We start from the raw sequence: 13,188 nt of genomic DNA, 5'->3' as shown, positions 1-13,188 counted from the left end.
CAACTATTTTCGCTACTGATTTCTGCAAAGAAAGAAATGAAAAGAAATGTTGTCCTGAAGTAAGCATTTTCCGAGGATATTTATATTTGCTTGGGAAACTGTCGAGCGAACGTGTGAAGTAGGGGAGTTCGTGAATTGCTGCGGAAGCGCTGCGGTCTCCACGGTGCACATGTGTACTGACTACTATAGATTGTGCACTAAACGCTTCGATAATAAAAAAAAGTTTTTTTTTATCTGGATTCTCCAGATAAAAAGAGTTAAGCTGGGGTCACTGTGACGGTTTGCGTTTGGGAACCTCAGAGATCCAAAAAAAATCCTAAGGACAGAACTATCAAAAGAAAATACTTCTATTCTACAACCTCCCCTCTCCAAAAAAAAAAGTTAATTTGATAAAAACCGTTTCTACTACGGGGAACATCTGAAGATTTTTTTTAGCTAATTAGCATTTAAAAAAAAGACAAGAAATTTACTACGTGTCCAAAAAAGCGAGACACGCTTCATCAGTAGATAAGTTAAAAAGGATAAGGTCTGGTGTGCCTGGCCTGCAATCCGCTCGGGATCTACATTCGACTGGTATAGAGAATCGTTGGGATTTTATAAACGACAGTTTGTCTTTACGGATTCAATCGATGTGCCAAGTGGGCACTCCTTGGGAAAAAAAGGGTTGGTTGGCACCGGTGCAGTTTCGAACCATTGAGCGTTCGTGCAGTCAGAACCGAACGCCTCATATCGGCTACGCCGCACCCGCTCGTAGATAAATTAATTTTATAACGTAGAATGAAAATAAGAGTAAAAATAAAAGAAAAATATAGAGCTCATAGTTAATGGAATTGTAAATGTTTGAAAAGGAGGGATGTTGTATTTATAGTGTTTCTAAACATAGTATTGTGTAAACATGCGTCACATTCATTCTCATATTGGCTTTAATGACGCTAATGACGTTTCAAATGAGAATCAAACAAACACTTCGTTACGTCCACATGATTTTCGCGGCATCTTCATCAACCAAAATGAGGTCGTATGTATGCGATGTGGGGAGGTCGGTCCTCTCTCGATTCCTCCGTCTCTCCCTCCTCTCGTTTCACATTAAATTAAACATTCCTGTTGTTGGTGTTTCGTTGCCAACAACGTGCGCTCCATCGGTCACCGTGACGTCCTTCAACACTCGTCGTAGCGCACGCTCGCCGGGTTGTACCGCAGCGGACTCGGCCGAGTTCCTTCCACTGCGGAGGTCAAGAACAACGGTAAGCGTTCATACAAACTTACACAGTACTTCTCTAATCTTTTCCGCAGAGCATACTGTAGCAGCTATAATAGGATGAAAAAAGTTTGATAAGGAAGGAAATGAGGAATAAAGTAGGATTCGAAGGAAACTTTTACCACTCTGCTTTGGCGTATAAAAATAATAAATAACAAATGAAATATAGATGAGTAATAAAGATAAAATAAATACATGTAAAATAAATATAAACGATCAAATATAAAAAAAAAACATAACCAGAAACAAACATATAGTACAAAAATGTGTTTAAAAAACGCAAAAAAAAAAAACGAAATGGAAATAAAATGGTGACTCTCAATCAATTCAATCAATTTTATCAATTAATGGTGACGTCATCTGACCTCATCCGTGATTAATCGTGAATTTTTTTATAGTAAAGACTGAGAATATAGAACCGAATACACATTTCAGATGGTCCGTATCCGTAGAAGCTGAAACTAACCCCATAGTCCAAGTGAAATGACAGTAGAATTCTTGGATGATTTTTTCCTTACTTTTTTCCTTTATTCTCCAGAATTCAAACCGTTGAGACTCGCTTAGAACTTTCTACAGTTTGCTTCGTCAATTCGATTGTGGACGAATGTGTTCCTGCACTTTTTTTTCTAGAAAAAAAACAACTTCTAATTTTTCTGCATGGGCATACTTTGAAACGTGTCTGTGAAATAAATGTGTTTCTGTGCAGCTCGCGATTTTCTTTTCATATTCCCAAGTTAAAGCAATCAATTGATTCTTCTGTTCCTTCTCCTGCTTTTTCTGTTCATCTTTTCATTCTCCTTAGATAGAGGATCATAGCAGATGTTTTGGAACACATCACAATCTAGCTTTACAAATCCGCTCTTCTACAAATAACTGACTTTTTTTTTCTGGGTTTTGCTTAGATGTTTCGTGGGAAAATGTGATGGTCGATCACTGCAGAGCAGTGCTCTGGAGACCTCATCCGTTCGGTTCACTTATAATTACACACATTTTTCTTGAGCCAAAAAATTCTTATCGTATCCAACACTTACGGTACGATGAAATGCTCAGACTAACTATTCCCAATCGATCAATCAATTAGTATCAAGAAGATTACGTTGGATCAATGCGATTAGGATTAAGAAGATCAGATCAAGTTGGAAGATCACATTTTGTATATAGTTCTCATTTACGGTAAGAAAGATACGCTGAGAAAAACTATGACAGGTGTTATTTTGAAGAGCTATGGAAAACGCAATGAATAATGTAAATGCTTTTTTTTGGAAAAAGAAAAAAAAAAGAAACCATTTACAAGTTAAATAGTCCCACTGTCACCATTGTTGTCACCATAGTGACAATAATAATTGTTATTACTTCAAGGAGTTATTTTCTACATAGAGTGGAAGTGTATTAAGTTGTTTGCTTTGTTTGAAACACATTTTATATATATATATTTCATAAATTTTTCAACAAATGTTATTGTATCTCATCCTTTCTCTTCACAAAAGATCTGCAAAAGAAAACTCTTACTCGAATTAGGACTACATTCAAATAAAAATTATTCGTAAATTTATCTCTTTTTTCAAAAATTCCACTTCAAAGTCTGTTGAGCTTATTCAACCATAAATTAAAATTGAAATTGTTGGGAATTCTAAAAGTTTTTTTTCTTAAAGTTTATAAATTTAAATTTAGACTGGAAGTTAGCATTTTTCTACCAGATTCCTGTTGTTTTCAGTAGAGACAGCAGAAAAAATGGTAAATTTTCGTAGTACAGTTTATAAAGTTTGAAAATTACATCGTACTACTAAGCGATTTCTCGTAAATGGAAATCAACGACTGCGCGATAACTTCAATTCCTTATTATTAGCATAATACATTGATTTCACTTAAATTTTATTATATTTAATATTATTTATAATTAATTTTGTAAATTCATATATTCACATATTAATATAATTTATAATTAATTTTGTAAATTCATAACGTGTGAAATTAAAAGTGTTGTATGAACCGAAATGCAGAGATGATGAATGCTTTGCTTTTATTTTTTGAATTTATTTTTTAAATTTAAACTTTTTCCTGGCTTTTATTCGTGTTATTGAATACGTATTTGCTAAAGCTACATAGGTTAGTTTGAAAAAATTCAACGAAATTAGACATTTTTCTTTTTCACGATTTATAAATAAGATTAGGAATAATGTTTTGTATTGTAAGGGTAAATTGCTATAATTGAGATCTAGTTATTACTTTCAACAAGCTTTGGGGAAAAAAAAACATGGTAATGCCTTTAAGAAATTTTGGTGATCTTCTAGAAATAAAAGAAATGTATGCTAATCCTTTTGTTCTATTTTTTCAGTTTTTTGACTTTTTTTTGAGGGGGGGGGGGGGGGTAGGTAGAAGTTTCTCCTCTCACTCCACTAATTTCTTACTTATCATTAATGAATTGTTCGGTTTTTTTTTCTCACAATGTTCGCAATTCCCCCCCCCCCCTCCCTCCCCTCATTAATTCAATTCGAGTTTAGGAAGTCCTTAAATCAATCACTTAGCGAAATTTCTTCTTCTCTACATTTTTTATCGCTCAGCTTTGAGGAAATTTTAAACCCTCATTCTTTTTCTACAAACCTCTCATGTTTTTTAACTGCTGTAATCCATAACGTAGTGAAACATATGACAAGCTCATTAGTATTTATTTCTTCAATATTTATTTCTATTAATTAATTGATATTTTATTTATATTGTAACGCTGATGTTCCTTAATTAACATTTTATTTATATTATAACACTGATAATTTTTAAGGATTCATCGGAAATCATTTATTTCATTTCATTTTGTTCGATTCTTCCGCACTTTTTATTGGTTGAAGAACTTCTACACTTTGAACTCTTGTCTGTACGTGGATCGCTGCGTCCTCCAATGTTTACTCTGGCATCTTTCATCAGATCCAAATGAGAGCAATTTCCTCTGCTCGTCTTAGATCGAATCTAAGAAAAAGAATCATCGAGAGTGTGTATACATATATGATGGTTCTTCTTCCGGGGTTCGCTTTCAAGCACAAAAATTGAATTCTTGGTGGATTTCTCTAGTTCTCCGCACAATTTTTTTTCTCACATACATGCAATTTTTCCCTGTTTATACCTCTCAATTAGGAAGAAGACACTACGAACAACACCATAAGGAATGAAGAAGAGGAAACGATTTTCGTGACGAATAGCACTCAAAATCCATTTAAGAATTAATTTATATTATTCAGAATTAGAATTATTTCAATTTTTTCTAAGAATCGAACAAAGAATAAAATAATTTTCTTCCAAGTCTTGGAGATCCAATAACTTCAATTAGTGCTCGTTTTTAAATTGAATTGAATTTTTTTTTGCTGTTGAGAAAAGCAGAGGGGGAAAAACTTAGTTTCCTTTTCCTAGTTTTCGAATTCCTTCTTAGCCGTTTCATTTCTTCCATGTAACCATATCAATACGAGCGATTGACGTCAACAGTAACCTACTTGTAAAAATAATTAAATAAAGTTATAAACAAGGTTTGGTGCCTTTTTTTTCCCGGGCAACGATAACTTGTTTTATCCTCGAAACGTCTTTATAGATTTTTGCAACGACGCCAAAGATGGAAAGTGCATTTGTTTGAAGTAGTTAGGCAGAAACGTTTGAACGTCAAAAAGAGTTTTTTGTAGTTGGCGAATTGATGTGCGCACGAATCGTCAATACATACATAGTTGTGCATTTTGTTGTTGGCTTTACATGTCTGATTTTATCTCCACGAGTTCCACCAACACACATCGAATGCTCAATTGGTTCGAGTTCCGAATACTCGAGTTCCAAATGACTCTAACATTCGGACAGGATTTGCTGAAATCTAACTTGATCAAGGACTATGTACGTTCCGTAAGTTACAAAACAGGATTAAGCGATCGGTTTCACTCGAAATTCGAATTCGAATTATTTCGGGTAGATCTACAGTCTTAATTTTGATTTGTACTCTGAGAATTTCAATCAGAAATTTTTCCGTAAATTAATTTTGCATCTTGCAGGCAACTACAGTAATTAGTACTGTCCAGATGGCGCACGGAATAATTTTGTTCGTAATTTTGTTTTTTTTCAGCCATAATATTTTGCTTTGTACTCGTAGAAGTTATTTCTGAGGAATACTATCTTAATTTTTTTTTTACAGAGTTTTTGCAGTTGAACACATTCAAAAAATTATCGATAATGAATAGTTGCACAAACTATTTTATTATTATTATTGGATTAATAGTTAATGAATCCTTTGAAAAAAATAAGAAGGAAAAAGATTAAAATAAAACAAAAAAAATAAGAAAAATAGTTTGGTCACATAGAACAGCACAGTTCTTAAGCTGAGATTTCTCCATACTATATCAATACTTATAAAACACTTGTAAGATCAATATAATATAGATATAGATTTCTTATAAGATCAATACCTATATTCAATGCTCCAGAAAAACTCAATTGAATTTTTCGTTTTGTGGAAAATGATTATTCTTGAGAGATTGGAAAATTGGAAACTGATAATTCTTGAGATAATGAGCTTTCTCCACACTATAACAGTACTTGTAAGACACTTATAAGACTAAAACAATAATATTGATTACTTATAAGATCAATACTTATGTTTACCGCTCTGAGAAAAAAAAGATTAGATTTTTGGTTTTGTGGAAACATTGATAAACGATCAATACATGTTCTTGGTTACAGCTGAAGCAAATCAATTCAAGAAAATAATAGCGTTCTCCAAAAATCTCGTGGTTTTCCCTAAACGCGGAAGAAAAAAAAGAGGAAAAGAATTCGAAAAGATGCAAAGTTTCAGGATGCATCAGAAAGCTTATTAGTCGTTCATTCGCTGGCAATTATTCGCTTGGGAGCTTGCGCCCCAAATCTCATTGAAGCGGTGGTTCACGTAACGAGATTACACTACAAAGCATCTAGACGAAGGAGAGACAGATAGATTAATTGCGCTAGCGATTTCTACGCAACCACCGCTCCAAACGTCGTTTATCCGTGGAATACGCTTTCCAGACGGTTACTTCCAAATGTACTTTCCAAAAGTTTCCCGGGGAAATGTTTTTTTTTCTTGGAAAAATATCGCAGAAAATGTGATCAGCCGATGAAAATACCGTAAATCCTACAGATAACTGTCCTTATTTTTCTAATACCGTGCCGTATTATAAATCTATATTATATAGTAAGCTCAACGTACACAATCAGCTGATCGAAATACCGTAATCACTTCAGACAATTGTCCTCAATTCTATACTCACTTTGACAAAATGGAGTCTTTCATTTTCAATAATTTCATATTTAATTTACTAATGTATTTAATATTATATTATTATTATTATTTGTTATTATTATTTTATTATTATGTATTTAATATTTTTAAAAATAATGCTTAGCTTAGACTTAGGTTTTTTGACGAGTTATCTCGATTGGAAACGTATTTCATGCATGAAATAGGTTTGACTATTTCAGATTACTGCAATTAATTGAACTGTCCATGTAAATTCACAAACAGGATTACCGTTTCCTACCGTAACTCCAATAGGAAATGAATCAAAATGAATCGAAGTTATGAAATGAAATGAGCTCGCGTAAGAATAATCAAGTCTTGTGATTATTGGTTTCACCTACGCATAGTTCATGTTGTTCAAATGTTTATGTTGTTGTTTACACCGCTTTCGTTAGTGATGTAAACACGTTTCAGTCTTATTTTTGCTTACAAAACACAAATACAATCCTGTTTATAATCCCTGAGATACTTTAAGGATGATTTCAAGGTTAAAGGGATTCCTCTTGCCACGAGATATTTTCGGATATTTCTTGCGATCCAGAAACTAATTTTCCATGGGCCATCGCTTCCTCTTTTTTCCACTTATTCTGTGATATATTATCGTTCCTGTCATAGTCAGAAAGAATTAATTCTTCTTCGGTTGTCAGTTGATACATAATGGAATTCAAATTAAATTATATTTGCGGAAAATTTCATTCTGACGAATGATTGTGGCCGTGGAGGAAATTTTCTGGAAGAATTCATTCTGTCCGTTGGTCGTCGCAGGCCACCGCCGCATGTAGATCAAAATCTGCGGTCGGTGATCTGTGGGGATTCACGCAAGTGTTCCCGACTTTTCTTGGCATCCGTCGGTGTTTTCGAACGATTCGCTGCAAACCTCATTTGAAGCGCCGTTATTGAAAATTGTGGATATTTCTTTAGGATTTGAATTTGGCTGATAAAGTGGCTTGTCGTTTAAAGACATTAATTTTTCGTTTCTCTTTCTTTTTCGTTTTTTTCTTTCTCATATAGGGATTCGGAGGAAATTCCGAAGAGAAACTACTATTAGGTCTTTGATCACAGCTCACACCGATTCCTCATGTGATCTATTTTCTTTCTCGAGTCCTATTCAATCATTCGGCCCCTAATCACAACAGCCGCTCCTGTTTATGTCCTTTTCATGTGGTCTTCATGTCGTTGTTGATCGTACGTATACGTATCCTCGTACGTATATACGTAACCTTGCTTTTTGTCCACTGAATTAAAGATAATCAACGACCGGACAAAATAATAGCCATAGATACAGGCCTAGGAGCTCGCTAAACCTCCTAGGTCCGTATCTATCACAAATAAATTCTCTTTCGCAGATAAATTCACCTGGATCAGATAAATTGTTAATGTTAATTGACTTAAGATTAATTAATTAATTGTTAATTGTTAATGTAAATGTTACTGTTAATTTATTTGTCAAATTTTTTTTCTATTTTGGAAAATTTGAATAAATGCATCATACAACCAGAATTTAGCAAAAAACTTTACGCTAGCGTTTTCGAATAGAATTTATTTTTTAAAAGTAATTTTATCTAGTTTTTAATAATTTTATTTTATTAATGGATTTTGTTTTTGATGATTACCTTAACTTTTAAATTCAACTTTAAATTATTTCACTATAAACACTTATCTAAAAATTGAATCTTGGACGTTATTTGTACCATTGGATTTTTTTTCTGAAAATGGTTTTGTCACTTTTTTCCGTTACTTGATCATTCCTTATTCCCAACCGATCCCATCTAGGTACCATGGATTCTGGGAATTCCCTAAGAGCACACTGAAATTGTCGTCTATAATTAGTGACCAATTAATGTGGAGCAATTATAACACGCGCTCTATCAAGCAACTTGCAAACGTAGATCATTAAGAACGCGTACTCCCATCATTCCACAGTACGTTGAGGTCGTGTAGAATCGAGGAAGATGGTGAAATTTGCGAACTTATGTCTAATAAGCAACATTCTACCTCTTAAATAAATTTCAGAAGATTTTCGTTCTACTAAAATTTTCATGAAATTATTGGAGGATTGAATCGATTCGCTATTTGCGTTCGTTTTTTAGTAGGTTTATTCTCGCCAATATCTCTTAATTTTTCGCTGTAATTCTTTGCTTGTCTAATTTTTAATTCTAATTTTTTCACTGTTAAGTTTTCGAGTGTTAGGACCTTTTCCCTGCCCTCTGCTTCGATTTCCAATTTTTCTTCGTTCTCTCCTGACGTATATAAAAATTCTATAGCCGTCGATGGTACGTATTTATGTTTAGTTCTTTGCCTGCAATTCGTTTGCAACTGATAGCTTTCCCTAACCTCTTTAGCGCTCCATGACGTGAATACGTCATTGAGTGCACTTTTTGTACAGTCATTCGCTGCTTACGATGTATGAAATTGATTACATTATAAAATTAACGACGTTGGGATTTTTCCGTGGATAAATAGAGGTAGGTAGTCCTGGACAATGAGTGTGATTTACGTTGAATTCCCTCTCCCTCATTGGTACAGAAATAGGCGTGAGAAACAGCGCAGTGTGATCCCGTCTCACTAACGATGCAACTGATTACGCGCTAGAATACGAACAATCCTGTCGTCGTTCAACGTTCCGAATCCAACTAGTATAACTCAAATTTATAGCAGTAGCTGTCACAGCTGTGCAGTCGCTTACGCATTGCGGTTGGCTTTCCTTTTATTAGCCGTAATAAGTTGCATCGTTGGGCGTAAGAGATCACCAATGTTGTTTTTCACACGTTTTTCTCTGAATGACTAAGGGAATTTGATCGTTATCACTTTCATACTCGTAAATTACACTCAATTCTTCTATCCATTTCTGGGAAGATCAGGAAGTTACGTGATGCCGCTAACTTTAATGTTACGATATGAGCACCACTATTCTGATTGTGCCAGAAAATGGAGTTGATCCAGAGTGAGCGGCACAAAGGAACATTCATTGTTCCAGAAGGCTTCCCCAACACCTGTTCCTCGTGAAGTATTCAAATTTTTGCGGCTTGCCTTCGACGCCCATTTCGTCGCCCTTTCTTCTAATCTTTGACTTTTCCGAAACTCACATAAAACCTTTGTAATAGTCTTAGGTTGAAACAAAAATCCTTTCAGTACTGTATTTTCTCTTTTTTATTTTTCTTATTCGGCATACAATGGAAACCGATCAACAATACAATCGCCATTGTCAGCCACTACATTGATCTACCCAATGGGCAGATCAGCTATCCCTTTCTCCCAGAATTGCGGAAGTTGGAAGTTGTAGAATTTTGCGACCGAATGGTTAATGTCATCAAAGTTGATGGAATTTTACTTAGCCAAGAAAGCCTCAACGGGTTGGAATAAGTGATGATCAGAGGAGGCTATGTCAGGAAGGAGTAAGGGGAATGGACTACTGTGTCCCAGTCTAGCTCTTCAGTTTTTTTTGATGGGTTTCCTTAGCTATGTGGGTTCACGCGTCATCATGAATAAGATGCACCAAAGCTCGTCTCAGCCGCTTTTTTCTCGAACAGCTTCCGCCAGCTTCTGGAGCTGAGTTGCGTGGGTGACAGCGGTGACCGTGCGTTCTCGCGGAAGCACCTCATAGCAGAGCACCACCTTTCAGTCACGGAAGCAGCAAAGGATTGGATACCTTCTCGAGCTTTCTAATGTGGATGTCTTATTTTGCTTTCCTGGACGGTTCTTTCCCTCAAGAGAACCACACATCACGCTCTGGATTAGAATCGTAGAGTACCCAACACTAATCTCTAGTATTTAGGAACTCTAGAAACTCCTTTCGATGCGGGCGGAGAAGGAGAGACATCCTGATGGGCACCCGGGCGTATCGCGTGCCATCCGTCAAGGTGTGAAGGATCCATCGAGTCAGCGCTTTTCTGTAGTTGAAGGTCTGAATGCAGTTAAGGACGTTTGGTTGGCTAGTTTGGCTACCCACCAATAGTCCTCCACCGAGTCTCGCAATACTGCGGGGGCTAACTCCGGATCCTCTTTGACAGCAACGAGAATAGCGGAACTTTCAACAATGTGGGGACGTACCGTTTGGGACATATCTTCGAAGATCGTGTTCTCTCTTGCGGAACGAGCGAAAAAGCGCTGCGCAGTCCTGATGGTTGTGGTTCCACCACACCCTTCCGGGATGATCTTTGGACTGTTTCATCGTTCCCTTATTGCCGCGCCTTTCACATAAGTTGATGGCTCCACACTCCTATCGTGAAGTTGACATCGCTTTTAAATTTAAGGGTACCCTGCTATAGGGGGTATTAAAAAAGTCTCGTCAGGGTGTAGTGTAGCGGTTAGAGGTTCCGCTGCCTGCACGATCGATCGATCGGAGGTTCGAATCTGCCCCACTGCCCACCAAGCCTTTCATCCCTTCGCAGTCGATAAATTGGTACCAGACTTGTCCGAGAGAACGAAAACACTGACTTGACACATTGGCTGGCCCCCGCAAGTCACTGTATAGACCAGTCACACGTTCGCACAAACCTCTAACGATTCTGAATTGAAGTGAACGTGGTGGCGCATCCCAAGCGGATCGACTAACGCCAGGCACTTTATCCTTTATTTTATCCCTTTACCCTTCTATATAAACCTTCTGCGAAGAAACTTCGAGAATGTTCCACAACTGTCCCATGATACATCACGAGTATCGATCTAGAATCGAAATTTCTGCACTTTTCAAGAAAAAAAAACCATGACAAGACTTTTTTCTATCAACCTTATAGTAATTTGTACTCTACACCCTAACTACACAACCACTTAAAGAATCCCCTATATTCTATGTAATAGAATCTGCTGTCCTCTTGTTATTTACCGACGAGGGTTTCTCAACGCGAGGCCAGTGACGCTTTCTTTCTTTCTTTCTTTCGCCTCTGTGTTCGTCTTTGCAAACTTTTAGAATTTTAAAACGAATTTCCTTGGAATCGTGAATTATGTAAACTGGAGCTTTCCTCTCTATATAAGCGCAGCGTTCATCAAGAATAAAGAATTTTTATGTTCAAAAAAAAAAAGATTATGAAAGGTTCAAGCATGTAAAATGAGATGTGAATTTTAATGTAGAATATTTCTGAGTTTCTAAAGTCTCATATAATTGGGGATTGTACAATTTTCACAACGTACTGACCTTCTTAAAGCGAAGTGTGAATGTAAATAAAAAGATATAGTGGTAAAATTCCTACGTTTTGCTCTGTTCCTACGTTTTTATGTTCTAAAAAAAAGATTATGAAATATCCAAGGATTCGTATGTGCTTTATCCTAGAACTTTGTTTACTCCTTAGTGAATCGTAATTTTAAACATTGAAAACTTCACATGGATGATGGGGAGTTTTACGCGTTAATATCTTCTCTTCGTCGCTCTGTCCTCACTACAATCAATAGTTAGGAAAGTTCATGAAGACTTTTGTAACCATTTGGCGTTGCGAATTTGAAGAGATTAATGTCTATGTTTTCTTTTCTTTTCTTAATTAAATTAACTAATTAATTAATTAGAAAGGTAATATTATATTTTAATTAATATCATTAATTTATTTTACTATACTAATTAATTAATTCAATTACTACAAGCATAAATTATTACTATATAAATTATACAAATTAATTTAATTAAAGAGAATGTGTCAGCTGTATTCGAAAAGTATACCTATTCACTTACTTTGCTTCTTATTCAGTTTCATCACATTAATGTAATTTTTTTTTATTTCCTTCAACGTGATTTTTTTTCATTTCCCTCAGAAATGGAGGAATATGTCAGAGAGATTTGATTCATATATTAGTGGTTCTAGGTGCTTTTATCCTATCCAGAAATTCATGTGGAAAAATATGCACCAATTCTGCATGAATTTCCCGTAACAACAACTTCACATTTTCATCTTTTTTTTTCTAAAATTTATTATTTCGCACTTAATATATTCGTTTTTCTCGCTCAAAAACCACCCGGTTAGCCGTTAAATAAACAAACGGGTTTCAAATTTCCAAATAGCATAATGAATAGGGGAAAGACGAGCGTGAGGACATCGGGTGGTCTTTTCCCGTTGGCACACACATAGTAAATTCACTAAAAATGGTTTTTTGTGGGATTTTTTAAATTGAGCTTATTTGTTAATTTTTTGGGCGATCGCGAGGATGGAGATTTTGAATTTATCTGAAATCTCGTTCGCTAACAGTTTTTCTTTCGTGGAACTTTTTTATTTATCCACTCGTCATGGAATTTTCTTTCATAATTTTTCCATTCACTTTTTTCTGGCTTATCCGCTGCTGATTTGGAAGAGAAACGTTGGATAGCGGTTAGCACGGACCCCTTTCGAGAATTGCATAATTTTGAAGATTCTATGGTGATTTTTGTTTTCAGTGCGTGATTTTTTGTCGTTCTGAAGAAATATTCGCGCTCTTTGTAGTTTTTTGTAAGGACTCTGGTGTTTTTTTCTCCAACTGTTGTCATCCCAGGATTCTAGCATCCGCCATGGAATCGCAACCCTAATTGCTCTTTGTGTGTGTGTGTGTGTGGAAGTTGAGTTCAGTGGAGGCCTGATTTACTTAACAATCCTTTGCTTCGGTGCTATTTTTGTCTGCTGCTTATTGCTTTTAGTCCTCCAGGAATATTTTTGCGAATACCATTTTCTTTGGA

Source organism: Necator americanus, chromosome II, assembly GCF_031761385.1.
Source record: "Necator americanus strain Aroian chromosome II, whole genome shotgun sequence".
In the NCBI taxonomy this organism is placed as follows: Eukaryota; Metazoa; Nematoda; class Chromadorea; order Rhabditida; family Ancylostomatidae; genus Necator; species Necator americanus.
This window is presented reverse-complemented; position numbering follows the sequence as displayed.